Here is a 17,714-nt window from a genome sequence, read left to right on the forward strand (position 1 = left end):
GGGCAGGGCCTGAGGCAAAGGTGATGCCCACCCTCCTGGGTGAGCGGGCACGGGGCGAATGCTGAGGGGCTGCTGGGAGGGCAGTGCTGGTAGGGGAGGTGGCGGCTGTACCTGTAGAAGTGGGGCGCACAGATGGTGCCGCCACCACAAGGGAGCTCACATCGGCGGACTAGTCCGTGTCGCTGCTTGGTGATCCGGTGGCTGACGTGAAGCTCCCCTTGACCTTCGTCCCACTGGTGCATTCTGAGTCCGTGGTGTGGCCGTCCATGGTCATGTGGGATGCAGCTCCCTCGTGCTCCGGTGCCACTGTACACCGCCTAATGATGCTGATGCACAAAAGAACAGCAAAAGCACAAAAAGGGGGGGAAGACAGAAGAAGAACAGGTTGCGTGCATGGCATACCGCTACCGTTGGCGGACAATACAGACACAGCAGCCCCCTGCACTACGCCGTGCTTCTGGCCTCTGCAGATGCAATTCCTGGGATCTGGCCTACATGGCTATGGTGGACATCTCTACACATGGATGCCACAGGGGCATCTATACCTGTACTTGTCACTCTACTGCGGTGGTGTTGAGTGCCACATGGGCTGCATTACAGAGGGGCCTAGTCTACGTATTTCTGGCTGGCCTAGGTACACCCACAGGCCTCCTCCCCCACCCAGACCCCTCCACTACGTGCAAAGTCCGCAGAATGTTGTTGTAATCACCCCCTTGTGTCTGCTGTGATGTCCTCAAGCGCCCATCTAACTCATTGTAGGCCACCGCCAGGATCCAGAACATCAGGGGGGTCATGGTGCGACGGGCACCCCTCCCACGTTGGGAGGCCATCCCCAGCTGAGCCTCCGCCGTCTTCTTGCTGCAGCGGCAAATGTCCTCTCATCTTTTCCGGCAGTGGGTGCCCCGTCTCTGGTGGGCCCCCAGGGTCCGGACGTCCTTGGCGATGGCACGCCAAATGTCCCTCTTCTGGTGGGTGCTGACCTACATGACATGCCCAAGGGAAGACGAGATGTCATTACCAACTGCACCGTCGATGTGAGTGGCCCCCCTCCCTACCCTAGCCATGTGGCACATTCATTCACATGCATTAATGTTCCCTGAACTCTGCCCCCTTCCCTCTTACAACCAGCCCTCTCCACCCAGGCCTAGCCCATACAACGTGCTCCCTGTGTACTAACCTGTTGGTCTGGAGGACCGTAGAGTAGGGTGTACTGGGGGAGGACCCCGTCTACCAGTTTCTCCAACTCCTGAGCAGCGAAGGCAGGGGCCCTTTCCCCAGACGCAGCAGCCATTGTCTCTTCCAGACCGAGGTCACAGCAGCACTTGCAGTGTAGGTCCTCTCCTGTCGAAGATCAGGTATCTAGTGATTGAACAGATAGAAAATGGCGGTGACGTCCGCGGCGGTGACGTCCGCGGTGGTGCGTATCATCACCGCCGGCGCACCTGTTCATTGGCTTCTGGGACCCATAGGGTTCTATGTTAACCAATGCAGCATTGCGCCGCGGTCTAGCACCGCCTACCGCGACGGTGTGCAACGCCAACGCAGTTACCCCACAATCCCATTGTCCCAGTTTAGAGGTCAGGCAGCCGCCATTTCAGGGGCCCACATGGCTTCATTTACTTCTGCGTCACACATAGCTAGGCCTACACTCAACACACATACAGGAAGGGTTTTGTGTTTGGTGTCGTCTTCTGTGTAACTGTGGGTACATACCTGGAAACAAATTGATTTGATCGTCGCTGTTGTCCTTCCTAGGCGCCGTCAGCTGGGACATTTGAGAAGATGGCGGAATCCTCCGGTGTACCGCCCGCTGGTGGACCTGTTGACAATGGAGGAGCGACATGTAATCGTCACCTACAGGTTTGACCGTGCCACAATCCAGGAACGATGTACCCAGTTGGAGCCAGACCTGATGTCACCAATCCGCCATCCCACTGGAATCCCCCCTGACGTGCAGGTGCTGTCAGTGCTCCATTTCCTTGCAAGTGGGTCATTTCAGACAACAGTGGCCATGGCATCAGGGATGTCCCAGCCTATGTTTTCCAACGTGTTGTCCAGAGTGTTGTCTGCCCTGCTGAAACACGTAAGGAGATACATAATTTTCCCTGAGGTGGAAGATTTGCCTACAGTTAAAGGTGACTTCTATGCCCTTGGACATATCCACAACGTCATAGGTGCCATTGATGGGACCCATGTAGCTCTGGTCCCCCCCCCCCACAGAAGGGAACAGGTGTACAGGAACAGGAAGAGTTATCATTCCATGAATGCACAGATGGTCTGTTTGGCAGACCAGTACATCTCCCAGGTTAATGCTATGTTCCCTGGCTCAGTGCATGACGCTTACATCCTGCGAAATAGCAGCATCCCTGATATGATGGGTCAACTCCAGAGGCACCGGGTGTGGCTATTAGGGGACTCTGGTTACCCCAACCTGTTCTGGCTATTGACCCCAGTGAGGAATCCCAGGACCAGGGCAGAGGAACGGTACAATGAGGCCCATGGGTGGACTAGGAAGGTGATCGAGCGGACCTTCGGCCTCCTGAAGGCCAGGTTCAGGTGCCTCCATATGACAGGTGGTTCCCTATTCTACTCACCGAAGAAGGTGTGCCAGATCATCATCGCCTGCTCGATGCTTCACAATCTTGCTTTGCGACGCCAGGTGCCTTTTCTGCAGGAGGATGGTCCAGATGACGGTGTTGTGGCAGCTGTGGAGCCTGTGGAGCCTGTGGACAGTGATGAGGAGGAAGCTGAGGAAGAAGACAACGACAACAGAGAGTCAGTCATACAGCAATATTTCCAGTGACACACAGGTGAGAACATTTTCATTTTTACCATAACATTCACTGTCACACGTCCTCCTCTATCCTGTGTGTTATTTCATGGGATTATTTGGTAATTGAGTTCTTTCTTTCCATTACGGTTTCACAGGTGTGGTTACCAACGTGTGTCATCTGCTTGCATCCTTCAAGGACTTGTGATGTGTGACACTGGTATGTTACCTTTACATCTAACAACGCATTTTGAGACTGTCATAGATATTACATTTTACCAAATCATAGACTGACTCCAGATTGTTTTGTGTTTCAAGGGTGTTTATTGAAGTGCTAAAAAATGGAAGGGGGTGGAAAAATGGTGATGGGTGATGGTGGAGGAATGTCCATGGCAGAGTCCAGTCTATTAGTCTCACAGGTGCACTGCCCATATGGGCATAGGAAGTGGAGCTGGGGCAGTTCAAGTATGGACAGGGTAACAAAGTGGGACAGTGGGGGGACAATCAGGGTGGTCTCATTTCCTGGCGGTGGTCTTGCCATCTTGCTCTGTCCTGTTCCTGGCTCTCAGGGACCGCTTGCGTGGTGGTTGTCCATCTGCAGGGGGTGGGGTGCTGGTGTGGTGGTCCTGTGGCGGGGCATCCTGTCCACTAGCACCGGCAGAGGTGGTGGGCAGTTCATCGTCCATGCTAGTGTCAGGGGCCCCTTGGAGTGCCACGGTGTCCCTCAGGGTCTGCTGTATGTCCTTCAGCACCCCTACGATGGTGCCCAAGGCGGAGATGATGGTCCTGAGCTCCTCCCTGAACCCCAAATACTGGTCCTCCTGCAGGCGCTGGGTCTCCTGAAACTTGACCAGGACCGTCGCCATTGTCTCCTGGGAGTGGTGGTATGCTCCCATGATGGAGGATAGGGCCTCGTGGAGAGTGGGTTCCCTTGGCCTGTCCGCCCCCTGTCGCACAGCAGCCCTCCCAGTTCCCCTGTGTTCCTGTGCCTCCGTCCCCTGGACCGTGTGCCCACTACCACTGCCCCCAGGTCCCTGTTGTTGTTGGGGTGGTGGGTTATCCTGGGTTCCCTGTAGTGGTGGACACACCGCTGATTGACGTGTCCTGGGTGGTGAGGTTTGGTCCCGCTGGGTGGGTGCTGTGCTGGTGTTACCAGAGGGTGGAAGGTCAGTGTTGAGCTGTGCCTGTGCAAGGGGAACCGACTGTCCCGAGGCCCACGATGGTCCGGGCTGGTCATCAGGCTCCAGTAGGGCAGAGCTGCTATCGTCACTGTGGGCCTCTTCTGTGGGTGGATTGGAGTTGTCTGGACCCTCTGGTGTGGTGGCGGTCCTTCGTGATCCTGCAGGGGCATAAGATGATTATAGCATGTGTGTGTGTGTGATGGTGTGCAATGGGTGGGTGTTTGTGTACCCCAGTGCAAGCATTCCTGTGTGGGGGTTTGTGTGATGATGGTTAGGGGGTTGTACTGGGTATGTGCAGTGGGCATGCTTAGGTGATGGGTGTCCATGCTTAGTTGTGTCATGCAGGGCTTGGTGTTGTGATGTGTAGTTTGTGTTATTAGTAAATTATGGAGGAGTTGGGGTGATAGGGAAGGGTGTGAGGGTGGGGGTGTGTGATAGCATGCAGGTAGGGTGGGGGATTTGATAGTTAAGATTTGACTTACCAGTGTCCATTCCTCCACCGACTCCTCCGAGGCCCTCTGGATGCATGATGGTCAAGACTTGCTCCTCCCATGTTGTTAGTTGTGGGGGAGGAGGTGGGGGTCCGCCGCCAGTCCGCTGAACCGCGATGTTGTGCCTGGAGACCGTTGAATGCACCTTCCCCCGTAGGTCGTTCCACCTCTTCCTGATGTCATCCAGATTTCTTGGGTGCTGTCCCACAGCGTTGACCCTGTCCACTATTCTTCGCCATAGCTCCATCTTCCTGGCTATGGATGTGTGCTGCACCTGTGAGCCAAATATCTGTGGCTCTACCCGGACAATTTCCTCCACCATGACCCTGAGCTCCTCCTCGGAAAAGCGGGGGTGTCTTTGGCGTGCCATGGGGTGGTGTGTGTGATGTGTGGGGCGGTGTGAGTGTTGATGTGTGTGATGATGTGTAGCGGTGTGTGGTGTTTTGGGCGTGGATGTTGTGTTGGTGATGGTGTTGTGTGCCTCTGTATGGTGGGGTTGTCTTTGCTGTGCTGTCTCTCTGGCCTTCGTTCGCGAATTCTGGTCATAGGGGTTTGTGGGTGATGTGGGTGTGTGTTTTATATTGTATTGGGTGTGTGGGAGTGGTGTTTGTGTGTGTATCAGGTGTGTGTATTTGTAATTGTCCAATGTGGCGGTGTTTTGGAGAAGTGTGTGTATTTTGAGCGCGGCGGTGTGTACCGCCAATGGAATACCGCGGTTGAAAGACCGCCGTGTGGATTCGTGGGTCGTAATAGCATGGGCGTGTTTCTGTTGGCGTGGAGGTGGAGGTTTTGTTTTCGCCAGTTTAACACTGACCTTTGGTGTGGCGGAGTTGTGTGGGTGTCTGACTTTCGGCGGATTCCGAGATGTGGGTCATAATAGCTGTGGCGGAATTCCGCGGCCGCGGCGGTGTTTGGCGGTCTTCTGCACGGCAGTAAGCGGCATTTACCGCCTATGTTGTAATGACCCCCTAAATATGGTAGTGTTGGAAATATAGGTTTGGTGGGGCAAAAGCCCTGCCAAACAAAGGGCTCTCATCCAGCTAACTTTATGTCTTCCTCACTTCATTTTAGGAATCTCTACATAATACAGTGTTGTGCTATTTTGGCAAAACCTAAAAAAGTAGTAACTGTTAATTTTTCTCTCAGTCTATTTTGAACTCCCTTCAGGTGCATGAAAATGACAACTTCCTGGAGACATCTATAACATTCTTCCACTATTTTAGCGGTCTAACCAGCCTCATATAATAAAAAAGAATCATAAATAAAAAATATATACATCGAGAGGCTTTGGGTCAGCCACCTTCACCCATTGCTGTAATCAATTGTCAATCACATTTTGCGTCTGCCCACAACACTGGAGGATGACTTTATCAGCCCACTTCAGCCTTTGGATCTGTTGAACTTGGAGCAATTACATTTTACCTATCACATATACACATCAGCATAAAAATAAGTGTACTTCAGTGCTAGGTTAGGTGGGCCAATACTTTATTTTGCCAATGATTTTTACTTTCCATTTTTTATCCTTTTACTTTTAGCCATTCAATTTTTTTTTGCTAAAATAGGGCATAAGTGTACGCTAATTCAAAGCCAAAAAATGCTGTTTTTGTGACAACAGCAAGAATCGTTTTTTCCTGTGCTGTGCATAAAGACTCTGATGGTTTCTATACCTGCCTGCTAAGAAGCACAATCTTATATTAAAATAAGTGCATTGGTTATTTTTTATTTAATATGTTCTTGCAACTAAATGGCCTTCCCGTTGTAGGCAGCACAAGGATTTCCTTTTTTCTTCTTTTTATTTTTTGGAATATTCCTGCATTAATAAAATAATCACTGCACCTGCATGCGTGCCAAGGATACACCTGTTGGCTTTATCAAAGCTGTTTTTTTAAAGTAGTGATATAAGCAACTATTTAAGAGTCCAGAGCAGTCAGGGGTTTTGCAGTGTTTGGATCAGATGAACATATTATTCTGACTAGTAAATGAAAGGAAGTCTAAATGCCAAAGTGAAGAATATCCAGTTCGCCTTATTACGATCTCCATAGGATGTCATGGGATCATAATAAGGCGGATGGGATATCTGTTATGTTTGTAATAGGGGCAAATAGCCTAAACTACGTGGGCACAGTCATGCGTATCAGAGGGTCGCAAGCTAAACAACGCTTGCCTGAACCATATATATGTCTTAACTGTGCATTTCCATGGTTAAGGCAGCCCACATATGCGTGGTTCAGGCAGTGGTCTAGCTGTGTGGATGGGTGGGCAAGCAGGAAGATGGATCAGTCGAGGTAAGTGGGGCTGGGGGAGTTTTTTAAATTTTAGCAGTGCGCGGGGGGGTTAGAGCTCAGAGCCAGGAGGGTGGGGGTAGTTTGGTAGGTGTCAGTGCTGGGGGGGTCGGGGTAGATTAAAGGTCAGAGGGGCTGAGGGTAGGTTTTTTGGGGTGCATAGGAGGGTTTAGGGCTCCGGACGGAGTAGGATGGGCAGGCAAACAGGAAGGAGAATTGGTCAAGATAAGTGGGGGTGGGAGATTTTTTTGATTTTAGGGGTGCGTTGGGGGGGGGGTGTTTACGGCTCAGGGCCAAAGGGGGGTCGGGTAGATTTAAGGGTAGGCCAGCTGCAGGGGAGGAGGGGTAATGGGGTAGTTTTAAATACAGGGGCGTGTTAGGGTGCAAGTCAGGGGGGGAATTTGCCATGCATATTACTTTACCACGTATGCTTTTACAACAAAATTTGTTGTAAAGGCATGCATGGTAACACCATTTGTGGTAAAGATGCGGTCATGGTTCTGACCATGCTGTTCAGGCATGCATTGATTTTGCATGCGTGGTTGTGTCATACAACCATAACTCATTATTTTCCTCTGCCAGGGGCTCTTAATCTCCCTGTGCATAAAAAACATAAAAAATGTGTCCCTGTGTAATGTATCTGGTGGACATGTAAAGCACTCCAATACCTTTGGGTAAGTTTGTGCTAGACAAAACTGCAAAAAAAGAACAAAAAAGAAAAATGAGGAGCAGGAAACTGAATGCGACAATGCGACAATGTGCCTCCTGGTTAAGCTATGATCCTTTTTACTGATATCATAGAAACAGTGTTGCTTGTTAGACCACCCCTATACAGCGCATTCACTGTGTTGCAAGACATATTGTTTATAGTTCAGTGGGTTCACAACCCACCCACAGCATAACACTGGTTGTTTTCGTTGTCACTCTCATTTGCAATCCTTCGATTGCATAGCTCCTGTAGGCTTCCTTTTTTCTCTTCTCTTAGCTCCTCCCTGGGTTGTGGATCAAGTACAATTTTATAGGCAGTTTGGTTTTATTGCTAGACATGCTGTGTGCTTTCCTACTTTTAACACTGGCATACGGTTTCATGTTTAAGTTGCTTTCACCATGCCTGCTGTCTCTATTGACGCTTTAGTTACTTACACCCACAACTGTATGCCTCCACATTACTCTACACTACTCCATTGTAGCCCCTCCACACTACATAACTCAACACCACTCCACTCTCTGCTACTACACTCCGTCACTTCACGCCATTCGCTGCCACTCCACTCCACCCCACTCTGCTTTATGCCCCTCCACTCCTCTGTATGCTTCTCTACTCTGCTTCATGCCACTCTACTCCACTCCACTGTACTTTATTCTACTCTACTCCACTGTAGTCTACCCCACTCTTCTCTACACCACTCAATGCCACTTCACTCTACAGAACTATACTCTACGCCACTCCACTCTGTGCTACTCCACTCTACTTCATTCCTCTGTGCATCACTCCACTCTACTCTACTCCACTCCACTTCACTGTACACCACTGCACTCCAGTGTACACCACTCCAGTCTATGCAGCTGCACTCTAAACCACTCCATGCTGCTCCACTCTACAATACTCTACTCTACGACACTTTATTCCACTCTGCTCCTCACCACTCCACTCTACTCTATGCCACGCTACTCTACTCCCCTCCACACCACACAGTGCCATTGTAGGGCACTCTACACAACTCCACTCTATGCCACTGTCCTTTACACCACTCTACTTTACCCCACCCAACTTTATGCTACTCCACTCTGCTCGTCACTTTACTCTGCTCCACTCTGTTCTACACTATGCCACTCTATTCCACTCTACCCATGTCACTTTACTCCACGCCACTCTACTCAATCCCACTCCACTGTATCTCACACCATTCCTCTCTGTGCTACTCTACTCTACACTGCTCTACACCACTGTTTGCCATGCCACTCTGCTCTACACTATGCCACTCAACTCTGTGCTACTCTATTCCTTGCCACTCCACTCCACCCAGTGCCACTCTGTCACGGCACTCAGCTGTTCTCTATGCCACTCTACTCTACACTACTCTACTCTACAACATTCCATTCCATTCTACACCACTCCAATTGATTTCACTCTATGCAACGCCACTCTATTCCACTCCACTCTAGTCCATGCCACTCTACTGCACTCTGTGGCACTCTCTGCCATTCTACTCTACTCTTTATCACTCTACTCTATGAAACTCCATACCACTCTACTCTACAGCACTCTGCACCTCTACACAGCTCTATGCCATTCTAATCTACTCCACAGCATTCTACTGTATGTCACTCCTCACAATGCCACTCTACTCTACACCGCCCCACCCTATGGTACTCTAGTCCATGTCTTCATGCTCCTCTAGTCTGCACCACTCTACTATATGCCACATCACTCCATGCCATTCCACTCAATACCACTTAATGCCACTCTACTCTATGCCAATCTCCTGTGCGGTTCTCCACTCGACTCCAGTCTACACCACCCCACCCTATGCCACTCCACTCTATGCCACTCCTTGGCACTCCACACAACTTCACTCTATGTCACTCTACATCGCTCTACTGAAAGCCACTCTACTCTATGCCACTGTCCTTTACACCTCTCTGCGCCAGTCTACTGTACACTGCTCTACTCTATGCTACTCTACTCTACTGCATTCATTCCACTCTACATCACTGTATACCATTCTTCACTATGCCACTTCACTCTGTGCCACTCTACACCACTCTACTCTGTTACTCCAATCTATGCCACTTTACTCTATGCAACTCTATTCCTTGCCACTCCATGCAACTCCAAACAGTGCCACTCTACAGTACTCTGTGCCTTGCCACACCACTGTACTCTATGCAACTATACTCTACACCACTCTGCTCTATGCCATTCCATTCCATGTCTCTCTACACCATTGTACTGTATGGCACGCCACTCTAATCTATGCCACTCTACTCCATGCCACCACACTCTATACCACTCTACGTCAGTCTACTCTATGCCACTCTAGGCCACTCCACTTCACTGTACTCTGTACCACTCTATGTGATTCACTCTACTTTGTGCTCCACTCCACCACACTCTATGCCACTCGACACCAATGTACTCTAGGCCACTCCTCTCGTCCTTACACCACTCCACTCTACGCTACTCCTCTCTATGCTAAGCCACTCTACGCTATGATACTCTACTCTACATCACTCTACTCCCACTCAACACCTCTCCATGGCACTCTATTCCACTCCCTATGCCACTTTACGCCAGTCCACTCTACTCTATTCCACTCCATTCGCCACCACTCCATGCCACTCCACTCCACACATTGCCACGCTACAGCCATCTGGGTCACACCACTCCACTCTACTTTGTGTCACTCTATTCTATTCCACTCCTCTCTGTGCCACTCTACTCCACCCCACTCCACTGTAGGCCACTCCATTTCACTCTATGCCATTCTACGCTCCATCACTCCACAACAGTCCACTCTACTCTATGCCACTCTATTTTTTACCACTCCATGCCACTCCTCTCCACACAATGTCACTCTATAGCATTCTACGTCAAGCCACTCCACTTTACGTCACTCTAATCTATGCCACACCACTTTACTCTGTCACTTTACTCCACACCACTCTAATCCATTCTACTCTGTGCCACTCTACCTCTCTTCACTGCACTCTGCCACTCTACACCACTCATCTCTACTCTATGCCACTCCTCACCACTCCACCCTACTCCATGCCACTCTACTCCATGCCCCGCTGCTCCATTCTTCTTCACGCCACTCTATGCCACTCAACTCTACTCCATACCACTCTGCTGTACACCATGCCACTCTGCTCTACACCACTATACACCACACCACTCTACATGACTCCACTCTGCTATTAGCCATTCTACTCTATGCCATTCCACTCTATTACACACCACTTTACTCTATGCCACTGTATGCAACTTTACTCTATGCCACTGTACTCTTCTCTATGGCATTCTTCTCCACTCCCCTCTACTCCAGTCTGCTCTACACCACACCACTAACTTTTAACCATGCTGAACAGCACCCACGCTGCTTTATAACATGGCTTAAAGACATTGGTAAAGCCAATAGCTCTCAAATGGGCAAGACCTATTGGTTTTGCCAATACTTGCTTTTATCTGTTTTTTACCCCATGCCTCCTAATACATGTGAGTTAGGTTTAAGCAGAAGGAAAGAACGTCCCCCAAAAAACTAGATTTAGTGGCTCAATATTAACACGTTGATACTCATCTCCAAATTTAATAAAAGCCTTTATTTACATCAGTAATGGAGTCCATATTCAGACTGTGAGTGTATCTCCTAGCATTCATTACACATGCAACTCAGTAAATATCTGATGACGCTTTGAATCATATACAGTGGCTCAATCTTCATTGATAATGATGATGCACATATCACAAATGTCTTTTACATTCACATGTATTTTCCTGTGTGTCTAACGTTTTTCATGCTCTCAGTCTTCAGTGTCATTCATTCATGGGTTCTATAATGGATAATTTCCCACATCCATTCACTAAGTAGGAAGTACTAGATTAATATATAAAAATTGACTGGAAGCTCACACAAGGTCACATCTACACCACTCTACTTCACTCCACTCTATACCACTCCATCCTACTCTGTGCCATTCTACTCTATGCCACGTTACTCTGTGCCACACCACTCTACTCCATACCACTCTACGCCACGCCACTCTACTCCACACCACTCTCTGTCACTGTCCTCTCTACACAGCTTTACTTTACACCACTCCAGTCTAAGCCACTCCATTCCACACATTGCCACTTCATGGCACTCTACATCACTCCATTTTGAGCCACTCTGCTCAACTCCATTCTACTGTACACCACTCTACACACTCTACTCTACCCCACTCTACTCTACTACACTCTAATTTACTACACTCCATTCCATTCTATGTCACTCTACTCTACGCCACTCTTCAATATGCCACTCCACTTTGCGCCACTCTACTCAGCGCCTCTCTACTCAATGCCACTCCATTCTATGCAACTTTACTCTATGGCACTCTACTGTTTTTTATTTATATTTAACTTGTTTTTATTAACTATGAACATGAATACATGTGATAAACTTAAAACGCTTAGGGGGTCATTCTTACCCCGGCCGGCGGCGGAAGCCGCCGGCCTGGCTGGAACCGCCAGAATACTGCTGCGCGGTCAAAAGACCGCCGCGGGTATTCTGGGTTTCCCGCTGGGCTGGCGGGTGACGGCCAGAAGGCCGCCCGCCAGCCCAGTGGGAAACACCCTTCCATGAGGATGCCGGCTCCGAATGGAGCCGGCGGAGTGGAAGGGATGCGACGGGTGCAGTTGCACCCGTCGCGATTTTCAGTGTCTGCATGGCAGACACTGAAAATCTTGGTGGGGCCCTGTTACGGGGGCCCCTGCAGTGCCCATGCCATTGGCATGGGCACTGCAGGGGCCCCCAGGGGCCCCACGACACCCCATACCGCCATCCTGTGCCTGGCGGCCTAAACCGCCAGGAACAGGATGGCGGTATGGGGGTCGGAATCCCCATGGCGGAGGATTCCCCAGTGCAGCGGAAAACCGGTGGTACACCGCCGGTTTTCCGTTTCTGACCGCGGCTGTACCGCCGCGGTCAGAATGCCCAAGGGAGCACCGCTAGCCTGTTGGCGGTGCTCCCGCGGTCGTTGGCCCTGGTGGATTTTACCGCCAGGGTCAGAATGACCCCCTTAATGTGTTGCCTGGGACAAATGTCAATAAGATAGTATGGCCAAACAATATGAGGGTACATGATGAAATATACATCACAAATAGATCATAAATAATTAATTTTAATGATGTGTATAACCGTTATGGAGCATTTTTGATGAAAAGAAGAAAGATGGGTCATTAAAACAGAATAAAAAGTTTGTTCTCCCTGAAGAGTGAGACTTTAACTACTATAAGTTCCTAACAGGATTTCTCATTAGAATGAATCTTTTAGTTTGATTGTCATATTGATTGCTAATCTTCTGCTTTTAAATCACATATTTTTGGCAGCACAAAAGAATAAGCATTGACAAAGCTGAAAGGTCCTGTGTTTGTTGATAGCATTTTGGCATTGTCAATGCTTGTTTCATTTTGTTATGTTTTTTGCAAAACTGTTGTGGGGATGCTGTAAGGCCTTCTTCAATCTAAAATAAAAATCATTTTTTGTCCTAAGAAGCACACATTGCCATAATAGTCCTTGGCACAGAACTAAACTACTTTGTGTGTGGATGTGCTCCCTGTGAAAGGGCAGAATGCTGTTAATCACAGTGAAGTTAGCGAATGACTGCAGCGGGCTCCCCCAGCTTTCCCATGCTGTATGCTGTAAGTTGCAGAAGAGAAATGTGAATGACACAATAACAGACCATTTGATAAAGTGAGGTGGCGGAAAGCCAGTATAAGACCATTAAACGTATAACTATACAGCAGCGCCTCCTCCGCAATGGCGTAAGAGCATCACCCTCCCTGGTTCAGAGCCAGCTGCTGAAAAATAAAAGAATATTTTATTAACGTTTTATTTTTCAGCTGCTGGCTGAGCCAGCGTGTGCAGGGAGGAATGGGCCGGGCCATGGGAGGGGGTAGGAGGAGTGCAGTTGTGGTGTGCACTTAAGTGCGCAAGTAATTGTGTCCGGCCTAGACATGTGCAGTTAGGTTTCCCCAATCCAGCTGTATTGCGCAGCCGGGTTGGAGAAACAGTACAGACTCCCTGTGTCTAAGCAAGCGGTAAACCAGCCCTCTGAAGCCAACAACTAAAATGCTCTCATGCTTGGTAATAGCACGAGAACAGTGCATGGATTGCTCAGGGAGTCTCTGGTGCTATTGCAGGGACTGCTGGGGCCAGGAAGTAGAGAAGCGTGAGGCAGTCGGCAGCACCAGTTAAGGTTTTTTTTTATTATTAAACTCCCCTGTGCTCCTCCTGTGCCCTCTCCACCCATCCCACCACTTTTAATTTGTGTTGGTCACCACAGTAACTATAGTAAGATAAAAAGGAACTGCTAATGCCAGATCCAATAACTGTGTCTTGCCAGCAATGATCCTGAATCATCACAAACTAGGCTGCCAAATGTACTCCGATAAGTATGGGGGATCTAAAACAAGCACAATAATACTCATAGTTTGTATGCTGTTCCATTATTGTCCCTGATGCTTTAAAGTTTTATAAATTGCATTAGAAAACACAGGGACCATATTAGCATCCCAGTTTGCGCTACACAAAAAGGCTCAGTGTGCCATATTACATAAAATGTTCTTACCCATAGCCATTGTTTATTTGACATTATTGGTTCATCTTTCATTGCTACAGGAAGGTGGCATGTTTTTGAGTACAGGGCAGGGATCTCTTCACTGGTGGGTGCAATGTGTGATTGCATCCAACTCTGGAGGAATTCCTGGAATGTATTTGGAAACCATCATACCCCTTTACCTTCCCTCTGAAGGAACCCCCACCTTGCACTACATACTGATAGTGCTCTACTTCATATATAGTGCACAAGCAGTGCACCTTCAACAGATTGTTTGACCCAGCTTCCTATCTGTATTACAATGCAGGTGCAGTTACAGCGATGTTCCCTCATTTACACAGCATCACACACCCATTCAAATAAGAGAATGGCCACTAGAGAGCATGCAGGTGTAAATGCCTGTCCAATCCATGTCACAAAAGGGGATGCACAAGTGTCGGCTGCCCCTTCTTTTATGCCAAAAGTGCTACACAAAACCTGCAGAAATGCTCTTTGCACCCCTAGAGAGATTTACTGTTATACATTTTCTGATCTTCCCACAGCAATAAGCAATGTGCCCCACACTGAAAGACAGTACTGTACTACTACAGCTCTTGTTTTTGCCTTGTGCAAGGGACAATGAAAATCATGAAAACATAATCCAGTGTGAAATCCATTAATTACAGACAGTGAGCTGATAGCAGCTGTTTTTGGGTACTCCGTCACAAATAATTCCCACGATTACCATTTAACTATCACGATCAAGTATTCCCCTCAGTATTTATAAAATAGATATTCTCTTTTTGAGGTTAAAAATCACAGTATATTCTTGCTGTATATTTGGAACCTAAATTCTGTTAGCCCATGCATCCATGGGGGATTTTCTGGCACATAAGCCCTTTTTTAACAAGTAATGTGTTGTATTCCAAAGTCAATGATAAAATGTCCTTCAGGTATCATGCTTCTTCATCCTAAAGTTGCCATCACCAGGAGGATGGAAATTCTGGAACTGTCCACTGCATATGAGGGATGGATTCACCAGACCTGAACTGGTACTATATGGAGATGTAGTTACAACATACAGTACTCTGGTTGAGTACTGAAATACAGTACTCTGGTTGAATACTAGAATTTTGTAGGAGAATAGGCTTTTTGTTGACAGACATCACCTCGAGCCATTAGGCAAACTCCTTAACATGGGATAACTTACTAATAATGATGCCCTACAAACTATGACACGTGGGTTAGGTCTGAAACAAGGCAGTAAAATGAATTCAGAAAAAATGCCCACTCATGTGGACATTGCTGCTGTGGTGCCAATGACTGTTTAAAAATAATAATCAAGCATGATATAACTATTGCCAGGTAGGTAATGGGTGGGTGCAAGCTAGTGAAGGATTTGTACCCAAATGTTTGTATGCATTGATATTTTTACTATGGGAACCTAACTGTGAGGCAACGTAATGCTGTATGTTATGTGAGGGGTTGGGAGACGATCAAGTGAGTATTACACATATATAGTTCACACAGATTTAGGCAAATGGAGATTAAGGGCCTGATTTAGATACTGGTGGATGAGTTACTCTGTCACCATTGTGTCAGAGTAACTTGTCCACCAATATCTAAATTAGGCCCTAAGTGATTTGCACAGAATCTCACAATGTTGAGTCTAGCACCAAGGCCGGGATTTGAATCAGGGTCTGCAGGTTCCAAAGGCAGCAGCTTGAGCCGCTACACCACATAATCTCCAAAATCATACATTCTTGACATTTAAAGTGAGGTGAGAGTGATTTCAGGTCCAAGCAGGACATATTCTACAAGAGGCAAAACTCTCAACGGCAGACAGGGAAATCTGAGTAACAACAACAATGACACAAATACTGACGTACATACTGGATGAAGGATTTCTTGGAAACTAGGAACTTACCCTGTCTGTCAAAGCAAGATCAGGAAAAAGCAGTTAGACCAATCACTTTTCAAGAAGTGATCACCACCTTTAGGGAAAACAACTATAATTGATGCAATACAATACTAAATTAAATATACAAAAAAACTGATCTCAGTGCTAGCACCATTATTTCTACAGGTAGTCTAAGAAATATGAGATAGGAGAACTTTACCTGAGTTTTGTAAAAAAAAAAACCTGAATGTACAGAGCCATATAACCTTATATCATTGATGTGTGCTGTAAGGAAATGCCTCCTTGGCATGGTTACCCCTGACGTTTTGCCTTTTGCTGATGCCAAGTTATGATTGAACTTTGCTGGGACCCTGCTAACCAGGCCCCAGCACCAGTGTTCTTTCCCTAAACTGTACCTTTGCTTCCACAATTGGCACAGCCCTGGCACTCAGATAAGTCCCTTGTAAATGGTACCCCCGGTACCATGTGCCCTGATGCCAGGGAAGGTCTCTAAGGGGTGCAGCATGTCCTATGCCACCCTGGGGACCCCCCACTCAGCACATGCACACTGCCTCACAGCTTGTGTGTGCTGGTGGGGAGAAAATGACTAAGTCGACATAGCACTCTCCTCAGAGTGCCATGCCAACCTCACACTGCCTGTGGCATAGGTAAGTCACCCCTCTAGCAGGCCTTACAGCCCTAAGGCTGGGTGCACTATACCATATGAGTACTATGCCCCTACAGTGTCTAAGCAAAACCGTAGACATTGTAAGTGCAGGGTAGCCATAAGAGTATATGGTCTGGGAGTTTGTCAAACACGAACTCCACAGTTCCTTAATGGTTGCACTGAAATCTGGGAAGTTTGGTATCAAACTTCTCAGCACAATAAATGCACACTGATGCCAGTGTGGAATTTATTGTAAAATACACACAGAGGGCATTTTAGAGATGCCCCCTGAATACCAACCTGACTTCTAGTGTGGGGCTGACCAGTTTCTGCCAGCCTGCCACAACCAGACGAGTTGCTGGCCACATGGGGAGAGTGCCTTCGTCACTCTGTGGCCAGGAACAAAGCCTGCACTGGGTGGAGGTGCTTCTCACCTCCCCCTGCAGGAACTGTAACATGTGGCGGTGAGCCTCAAAGGCTCACCCCTTTTGTTACAGCACCACAGGGCATCCCAGCTAGTGTAGATGCCTGCCCCTCCGACCACTGCCCCCACTTTTGGCAGCAAGGCTGGAGGAGATAATGAGAAAAACAAGGAAGAGTCACCTACCAGTCAGGACAGCCCCTAAGGTATCCTGAGCTGAGGTGACCCCTGCCTTTAGAAATCCTCCATCTTAAGTTTGGAGGATTCCCCCAATAGGATTAGGGATGTGCCCCCTCCCGTCAGGGAGGAGGCACAAAGAGGGTGTAGCTACCCTCCAGGACAGTAGCCATTGGCTACTGCCCTCCCAGACCTAAACACACCTCTAAATTTAGTATTTAGGGGAACCCAAGAACCCAGGAAATCAGATTCCTGCAACCTGAAACAAGAAGAAGGACTGCTGACCTGCAAGCCCTGCAAAGATGATGGAAGACGACAACTGCTTTGGCCCAGCCCTACCGACCTGTCTCCTGACTCGAAAAACTGCAACAGCAACGCATCCAACAGGGACCAGCAACCTCTGAAGCCTCGGAAGACTGCCCTGAACCTAAAGACCAAGAAACTCCAGTGAGCAGCGGCTCTGCTCAACAAACAGCAACAATAGTGCAACTTTTTGCAACTTTTAAAGGACTTCACTCTT

This window comes from Pleurodeles waltl, chromosome 3_1, assembly GCF_031143425.1.
Source record: "Pleurodeles waltl isolate 20211129_DDA chromosome 3_1, aPleWal1.hap1.20221129, whole genome shotgun sequence".
In the NCBI taxonomy this organism is placed as follows: domain Eukaryota; kingdom Metazoa; phylum Chordata; class Amphibia; order Caudata; family Salamandridae; genus Pleurodeles; species Pleurodeles waltl.